Below are 9173 nucleotides of genomic sequence, written 5' to 3'. Positions count from 1 at the left end.
CTACAGATTAATCAGAGAAGAATTGATATACATTAAAAAAACTGGGAGCGGGAGGTGATATAAGACCTAAGAGGATCAAAAAGTGGGGGAATAAACGATAAAAAGACTTCTGATGAAAAACTAAGGAAAGTTATTGATCACATCAACTCGTTCCCTAGGTACATATCACATTACTGCAGACGTGATACAGAATCACATTATCTTGATGCCGAACTAAACTTACAAAAAATGTACAACTTGTATAAGGACACTATGAAAGAAGGTGAGCTTCCAGTAAGCTTTTCTAAGTATAAAAAATGTTTCTAGCTGAAATTTAATTTGCGTTCATTGCGTTAATTTGCGTGAAGCCACAAACCTAAAAAGGACACCTGTTTGAAATGTGATATATTTAAGGCACAAATTAAATGCCTTATAGGTGCAGCGGCAGAATCCTTAAGAGAAGAACATTCCAACCATACTAAAAATGCAGAGAGTTTGAGGGATCAGATGAAAAAGGATCTAAAATCATCAAAAGAAAATCCTGAACTGGAAACTTTAACATTTGACCTTCAAAAGACTCATCCACTACCAAAACTACCAACTGGGATTGTCTATTACAAACGGCAGTTAAATTTCCATAATCTTGGTATCCACGTTGGTAGCACAGGAAAAAGGAGTGTTCAATGTTTGGCTTGAGCACGAAGCAGAGAGAGGGACCCAAGAGGTACGATCCTGTCTAAGAAAATTCATAAGAGAGCATATTAATCCTGCTGTAAAACATTTTAATTCTGTGATACGACTCATGTGGTGGTCAAAAACCGCAATATTAATTTGGTTCTTCTAATGATGCATACACCGCACAACCATCCTTCTCTTGAATCAATATCTCTACGATTCCTGCTTTCGGGCCATAGTTTTCTGCCCAATGATTCGGAGTTTGGAGATGTTGAGCGCTCTTTAAAGATCCAACAGCGCCTATACACAGATTTAGACTACATTAATGTAATGAAGGAATGTAGAAGGAAAAATAAATTTGTTTGTTAACAAACTAGAAAAACACGAAATGGTTTCAATTGACAAACTATTGGAAAAACATCACTAATAGGAAAGTAGATTCAAAACAAAGAACAAGTAAGTTGGCTCAAGACCCATTGAAATCAAAATTTTGAAAAGTGAGCCTTTCATCTTATACATGAAAACTGACGCAAACAGAAGAAAATGTGCAGGTAGTTGATTTAGAAAAGAGGAAAAAAAGTTTCGACAACAGAGGTCGTTCAAAGACATTCAGTTGGACCACTTAAGGCCAACAGGTAAGCTCCACTTTCAAAGGAGAAGATTAAAGACCTTAAAGAAATCTTAAAGCTTGTCCCACAAGATTTGAAACACTTTTACAATTTCTTGAGAACGGCTGAACAGGGAGAATTTGATGATGATGTTTGACGGTTTTGGAGTCACAAACGTCGACTTTGAGATCGACAATGATGATGACTAAAATTTTCTTAAACTCTCTAACCTTTAAAAATAGATTAACTTTGAAAGACTGCTATATTTTAATGAGTTTTGAATGAATAAAACACATTTTTCATTATTAGTATGTGGATTACTTTCCATTTTTAAGCCCTCATTCCTTGATAACGTGTTAAGCAAAAAAGCATTTATCCAACATTTTAATTTTTTTTTACACAGATATACTTGAAATATTTATTTAAAATTATGTACAAAAATAAGTCAAAACTTTGTTGTTAAAATAACAAACAATTTATGTACTTTTACAAAGTATATGATTTGCCAGAGGTTGTTGACTTTGAAGCTGTTTATCTCAGAATCATGTTTGTGTGGGTTGAATGTTTGTTGTATAACACCATCCAAATAATCTTGGTAACAATTCCACCCATACCAAAGTTAGGTGAGAATGACAGATATAATTTAAATAAACTTGAGAGAATAAATGAACATATAAAAAGTAAAGAAAATAATGAAAAAGTTACAGTTTTAGAAGTGGCAGAGAAGTATTATGATAACTATGATAGTACAGACTGTAATGTGAAATTATATGAAAAGGAAATATTCTATAAAGGAAAATGGTGTGAAGATTTAATACATCTGAATAAAGAGGGTCTAACAATTCTAGCAAATGAGCTTAGAAATCTGATAAGATCAGATAAGAAAAAATCCGGACTAAGACTAGGGGTGAATACAGCTTTTATACCAGAAAATGATATCTTTGATGAATTGACCAATGAAGATAATTATAATAAAATTCCCATAAAACCAGTAGCAGAAGCACTACCTGAGATACTTGGAAAAATAAATAAAGAGGAGTATCACATGATAATAGATTCAGGAAGCCAGGCGACAATAATGTCAGAAAAGTATTATAATGAGATAAAAGAAAGAAGTGTACTTGAAATTTTAGAGCTGCCGGTAACACATTTAAGTATAATAGGAGTAATAGGTATTAGAAGTAAAAGGATAGATAAACAGGTCATGATAGAGGTGGAAATAGAGAATAAATTATTTCAAATAAATTTTCTAGTAGTTAAAGCAGTGAACTTGGGAATAATACTAGGATGTGACTTCTTAAGAGAACACAATGCAAAAATTGACTTTGAACATGGTAAGATAAAGTTGGAGGTAGATAAAGAAGTATTAAATGTTGAATTTACTGAATCAAACTGTGAATCAGAGGATATAGTCAATGGTATAAAGTTAATTAGGTGCAATTACATAAATACATTAGTAAGTGAAGATGAGCTGAAAAATTCTTGGAACAACATAGAATTTCTATGTAAAACACATACAGAAAATATGAAGGACAAAGTTAATGATGAGAAGGATAAACAGGTTTTAGAAATATTAGAACATTGTTAAGTAAAGGAAAATGAAGATTTAAATAAATTAAAAAGTATACTGATGAAAAATAAAGATATTTTTTTCAGATGAACCAGGTTGTATAAAGAATTATGAGGCCAAATTAAATATAACAAATGAAAAGCCATTTGTAGGAAGATCCTATCCAATACCTTATTCAAAGAGGGAAGGTGTAAGAAAGGAAATAGAAAATATGTTGAAAGGAGACATAATAGAGGAGTCTGATAGTCCATATTCTAACCCATTGGTGTGTGTAGTTAAAAAGGATCTGTCATTGAGAATATGTCTAGATCAGCGACCAAAGAAGAACATAGACTGGAAATCCCTATACCCAATACATTACGGCAGTTGAAGCCAACCCACGCCCACTCTGGTGACAAACCGGCCGGGGGCACCAGCTCGCGGCGAGTATACATTTTAATTCGCCGCGTTTCATTAACACCGTTGGATTATACAGTTAGAGTTGGGATAAAAACTTGAAATTTCACAATTTTGTAGTCAATACTATGGCAATGATGATGTAGTAGATAAACATTTTAAAAGTTTATTACAAGTGTTATAAAATAAATATTAATTAATTAAAAACCAAATTGAGCTTTGGCGATGAACATGAAATTATGAGTCGCCTGCTACTTTTTTTTATTTATTGGTCAGGCGAGTTTCGTCTGCGAGAAAGTTTGAGATAATAAACCAAATTTTACCGTAGTATTTTTTATAAATTTTTGGAGTGAACAGTTTGTCGAAAAACGAGGTATAAAGCAGATACAAATTTTCATGCGGCGCAAACACGTATCCGCCGCCTCGCCTCCATACGCTGCAAATAGGTTAAATGTTTAAATGCTCAACCTTTTTTTTATACTCAAATCTATAAACATTAATAACTTATTATGGGAATATATCTAAATTTGATTAAATCAACTAATCGTTGTAGCGGGTTTCAAAAACCACAAGTACATAATAAAAATGAAATATTATATGTACGATTTAAAGCCTATAAATTCAACCTTTTACAATACGGAATAACTTAAATGTCTAACTTAAATAGTAAGTTTACTTTTTATGTGATGTTACAGTTTACAATGTTACTGTTTATTTGGTGTTACAGTATGTATCAATGAATGATTTTCTAACATTCAATTCAGGTTACAGTATAGTTTTTTACAGTATCTTTATTTGTATTTAGTTTATAATTCCTTACTTACAATGAAATATAAAATGTACACAACTTCCAGCGAAGTATATTTTAGTTGATCATTCTTAAAAAAACATCCAACTTCCAATAATATAAATTCTATAATCGGTGGCAAGCAAAAGCAAACAACGAAAGCGAGCCCTTCCTGCTACAACGGACGCTCGGTAGTGGGTGACTCATCCACTGCCATCCCCACCACTCTGGTGATTACCGGCTTCAGCCGCGCGCGCCCCGATTGCCAGTCTATGTTCTTCTTTGGTCGCTGGTCTAGATAGTAGAAATTTGAATCAACACATAATACCAGATAGGGAGTCACCAATAAACATAGATGATGTATTAAAAAAGTTTATAGGAGTCAAATATATGACATCATTAGATTTATCACAGGGATTTCTACAAACACAATTAAGTAAAGAGTCCAGAAAATATGTAGCGTTTGTCTTCGAAGGGAGGAATTTACAATAAAAGACTACCATATGGTTTGAATGTTAGTACTGCGTTGTTTATTAAAGGGTTAAACAAAGTATTAGGTCATGACTTGACAGAATTTGTAACTACATATGTGGATGATATATTAATCACTTCAAACACATATGAAGAACATTTAAAACATGTAGACCAGGTCTTAAGTAGATTAAAAGAAGGAGGAATAAGTCAAATTAAAAAAATCACAATTTTTTAAGAAAAGAGATAAATTATTTAGGATACATTATTTCAGCTGAAGGAATTAAAATGGATAAAAATAAAATTGAACAGATAGTGAATTTTAAACGACCTACAAACATAAAAGAACTACAAATGTTTAATGGATTATGTTTGTATTATGCAAAGTTTCAAAGACATTATGGCTATTTAATAGGACAGTTAAATCATTTATTGAGTAATAAAATAGAATGGAAGTGGACAGAAAAAGAAGAAAAGGCATTTGGACAAATTAAAACAGAATTTTTAAATGCAGTCATTTTAAAACATCCAGATTTTAACAAACCATTTTATTTAAATACAGATGCAAGTGACCTTAACATTAGTGGAATATTATATCAGTTAGATGAAATCAATGAGGAACAGGTGATATCATTTTATAGCAAGGCTTTAACACAAGCGCAAAAATTTTACACGATCACAGAAAAGGAACTGTTAGCTGTAGTATTAACTTGCAAAAAATTTAGATCATATTTAATAGGACATCCCAGAGTGATAGTGAGAACAGATCATAAAGCATTGACATTCTTAAAAAGTTGTAAATTAACAAATGGTAGATTGTTGAGATGGGCTTTAGCATTACAAGAGTTTAATCTTGAAATAGAATTTGTTAAAGGGAAAGAGAACATTCCAGCAGACATACTATCAAGGATTACACAAAAGGATAGTCAGAATTCAGTAGAAAAATACAGTATCAAGGTTTTGTACAACAAAATTGATTTAGGTTTTAAAGATAGTGAGATAAAGGAAATATTAAAGAATCTAGATAAAAAACAAGAACAGGATGAGTATTTGAGAAATATAAAAAATATCTTAAATGACAGCGAAGAAGTTCATTATGGAAAAATAAATAAAATATTTATGGAGTATAGAGGAATAATTTTTAAGAGAAAGGATGAAAATAGTGATGTATGGAAAGTATGTATTCCAGAAGGTATTAAAAAGGATTTAGTTAATTTTACACATTTAAAATATGGACATTTAGGAGGTCATAAAATATTTAATATACTTAAAGAGTATTGTATTTTTAAGAATATGGAAAGAAGTGTAAAGGAACAGTTAAAAAAGTGTATATTGTGCCAAAAGGGTAAAAATGGGAATGTAAGACAAGAAGGTAGACAAATGAATATAATATCTCAGAATGTGCTAGACTTGGTGTCAATAGATTTGATAGGTCCATTACCAAAGGGAAGAGGAAATGTACAATACATATTAACAATGGTAGATGTTTTTTCAAAATTTGTGAAATTATATGCGATAAAGAAACCAAACAGTAGAAGTGTATTAAGTAAAGTAACTAAAGAGTTTATACCTCAAGTAGGAAAAATGAAAGCAATAGTCAGCGACAATGGTCCATGTTTTAACTCAAATTTGTGGAACACAACTCTTAATAACTTAGATATTAAAGTTTATCACAGTACACCTTATCACCCACAAAGTTCAATAGTGGAAAGGACAAATAAAGAAGTAAATAAAATTTGTAGGATATATTGTCATAAAAGACACACTCAATGGCCTGACATTCTGTTATTTGCTGAACATGTGTTTAAACAATTCAGTACAGGACACCATTGAAGCAATACCATATGAAGTAATGTTTGGAAGAAGATCTGATAATTTTCTAAGTAAAATAATTAAATTTCCAATTGAATGTAAATTTAATCATTTGCATAAAATTAGAATGGTAAGGGAAAACTTAATAAGTAAGGCAGAAAAAAGGAATAAAAGACATGATGAGAAATTAAATCCAATTAAGTATAGAATAGGTGACAGAGTATTAGTAAAAAACCATATTTTATCAAATGCATTAGATAAGAAGATTAAAAAATATTTCTTACTTTATGAAGGACCATATGTAATCGCAGGCATTAAAAGAGAAAATGCATATGCATTAACCAGACTAGACAATAATGAATTCTATGGGATCCGTAATGTAAGGGAACTAAAGAGGTTCATAGAATAAGAGTATGAAAACTCTTCAAGTGTGAATGACCACACTGATGCTGAATGAGACCATTTTATTTAAGAAATTTTTAAAACATGGTCTATAAACTGGCTTGTGTGGATGGATGAGTGTACAGAGAAGCACATAAAAAACAATGCATGCTTATGAAATAAAACTTGTGACCTTCTCTTTAATGAAATGTGCCAATAAAAGAATAACCCCTCCAATTATATAAATAATTTTTTTTTATCTGTCAAAATTTAACCTTGAGGGGAATAAGCCAATTTTTCTTTTAAAATATTGTAGGCTCCCATGTAGTCAGCCTATGCCCCGTCATAATAATGACAAATAAACCCTTTCTAAAAACGGGCTGACATAAAAATATCTGACCTTAACGGTCAGATAAAACAATAAAAAATATCAAATTCATTTGAACCAAAAAACTGACAATAATAGTCAGATTAGTATAGGGTTGTATAAATATTTAGAATAAGATGTGACAAGGATAATGTAATATAGTATATAGTGTATGTAATATGTTTCCAGTAGGAGATGACAATATAAGGATATTACAATATTGTTTATCAGTAAGAATATATTTAGGATTTTTACAAGGTATTTGTGTATTATTATAACTTGTGAGTGTATAATCTAATAGAGTTAACTTGTATTGAACATTATGTTATGTGAAATGGACACATTAAACATTATATTCAAAACGTATAGAGGTTACATGTATTCGATTTAAAAATATTTAAAACTTTAGTACTGTTCTTATATATATATATATATATATATTCATTGATATTTGTATTAATTGTAATTTGTGTAATTGATTTATATGTACACTGTAATTTGTGTAATCATTTAATATTAATTGTAATTTGTGTAGCTGATTTATATATTCATTGATATTTGTATTAATTGTAATTTGTGTAGCTGATTTATATATTCATTGATATTTGTATTAATTGTAATTTGTGTAGTTGATTTATATGTACACTGTAATTTGTGTAATCATTTAATATTAATTGTAATTTGTGTAGCTGATTTATATATTCATTGATATTTGTATTAATTGTAATTTGTGTAGCTGATTTATATATTTATTGATATTTGTATTAATTGTAATTTGTGTAATTGATTTATATGTACACTGTAATTTGTGTAAACATTTAATACATTGTAATTTGTGTAATATGATTGTAAGCATTTGCTTTGATATTTTACTTTCTTTTAAATGAATACTTTTAAACAAAATTATCAAGAAATTTTAAAATAATAGCTTAATTGGACAAAAATTTAAAAGATTTAATTGGAGGAGAAATATAACTTGATAACAAATATGTGATCAATTTATATTTGGGGATTGTGTAACAGGTCAAATTACGACATTTGAATATTCGCGGGGAATTGGCAGACTGTGACGTCAATGAATCGGCAGACTGTGACGTCAGTGAATCACATGTTGTCGGAATTGAAGTTTATTTAACTAATAACGAAGAAATTTATTGAACTTTATACGGGAAAGGATTTGATCAATTAAAATGAAGTAAACATAACCAAAATTCGTGTTTTACAAAAACACTAAATAGAATTACGCAGAAAAGCCAATTGTGGGATGAATGACTTGTATATTGATGACGTCATAAAGCACATGTTGCTAAAAATTTAAATAAAAAGCTTTGAAAAAATAATAAAAAGAAAATAGAAAGACTTAAATTGATTAATTATAGTAAACGTGATAAATTTCGACAATTATAAGAAAAGAATCAAATTATATTTATTCGTGAAGACGCTGATTTGAACGAGAGAGGGGATGAGTATTGTTTTGAGTCGGTATCCGTAGTTTTATACGGAGATTCGGTCTTCTCTCACCAGACTTGAAGCAAGGAGGTTGTGTTGATTCTCCTGGGATAGTAGTGATCTGTTGTATAGTGTATTGGAATTTTAATGAAGGATGGGATATTATTTTAGACTTTTAAATTATCAAAGCATTGCAAGGTGAGTGAAATTATAATATGTATTGAGAGTGTGACATGGAATAAATTAATCTCATGGTCACTTGGTTTGACTTTTCTTTGAATATCCCCTTTATAAAAAGTGTGATGGAGTGATATTAAATTTTTTAATCACTACTTAACATATTTTAAAACCTGAGATACACACAGACTTGTTGTTGGTGATAACACCACAGACATTCAAAATTTAATAAGTTTTAAGCAGTACCAAGGGAATGCAGCTAGCATTGGGCAAGATGGCGACCAATACCATGATGAGCAACATGGTACAACAACGTGCCACTGGTGACAAAAAGGCGTACAACTACATGGTGAGTCAACAACACTAAAGAACCGACTCACAACAAATTGACGCAGTCAAGGTAAAGGGCTTTCAGCAAATTACCGCAGTCAACGTGGGGGTGACACTCATCAAATTGGCACCAGAACGTGGGACACACAACAAATTGACGCTGCCAAAGTG

This window comes from Homalodisca vitripennis, chromosome 3 (assembly GCF_021130785.1).
Source record: "Homalodisca vitripennis isolate AUS2020 chromosome 3, UT_GWSS_2.1, whole genome shotgun sequence".
Taxonomy (NCBI): domain Eukaryota; kingdom Metazoa; phylum Arthropoda; class Insecta; order Hemiptera; family Cicadellidae; genus Homalodisca; species Homalodisca vitripennis.
The sequence above is the reverse complement of the archived record's forward strand: the minus strand, read 5'-3'. Positions refer to the sequence as shown.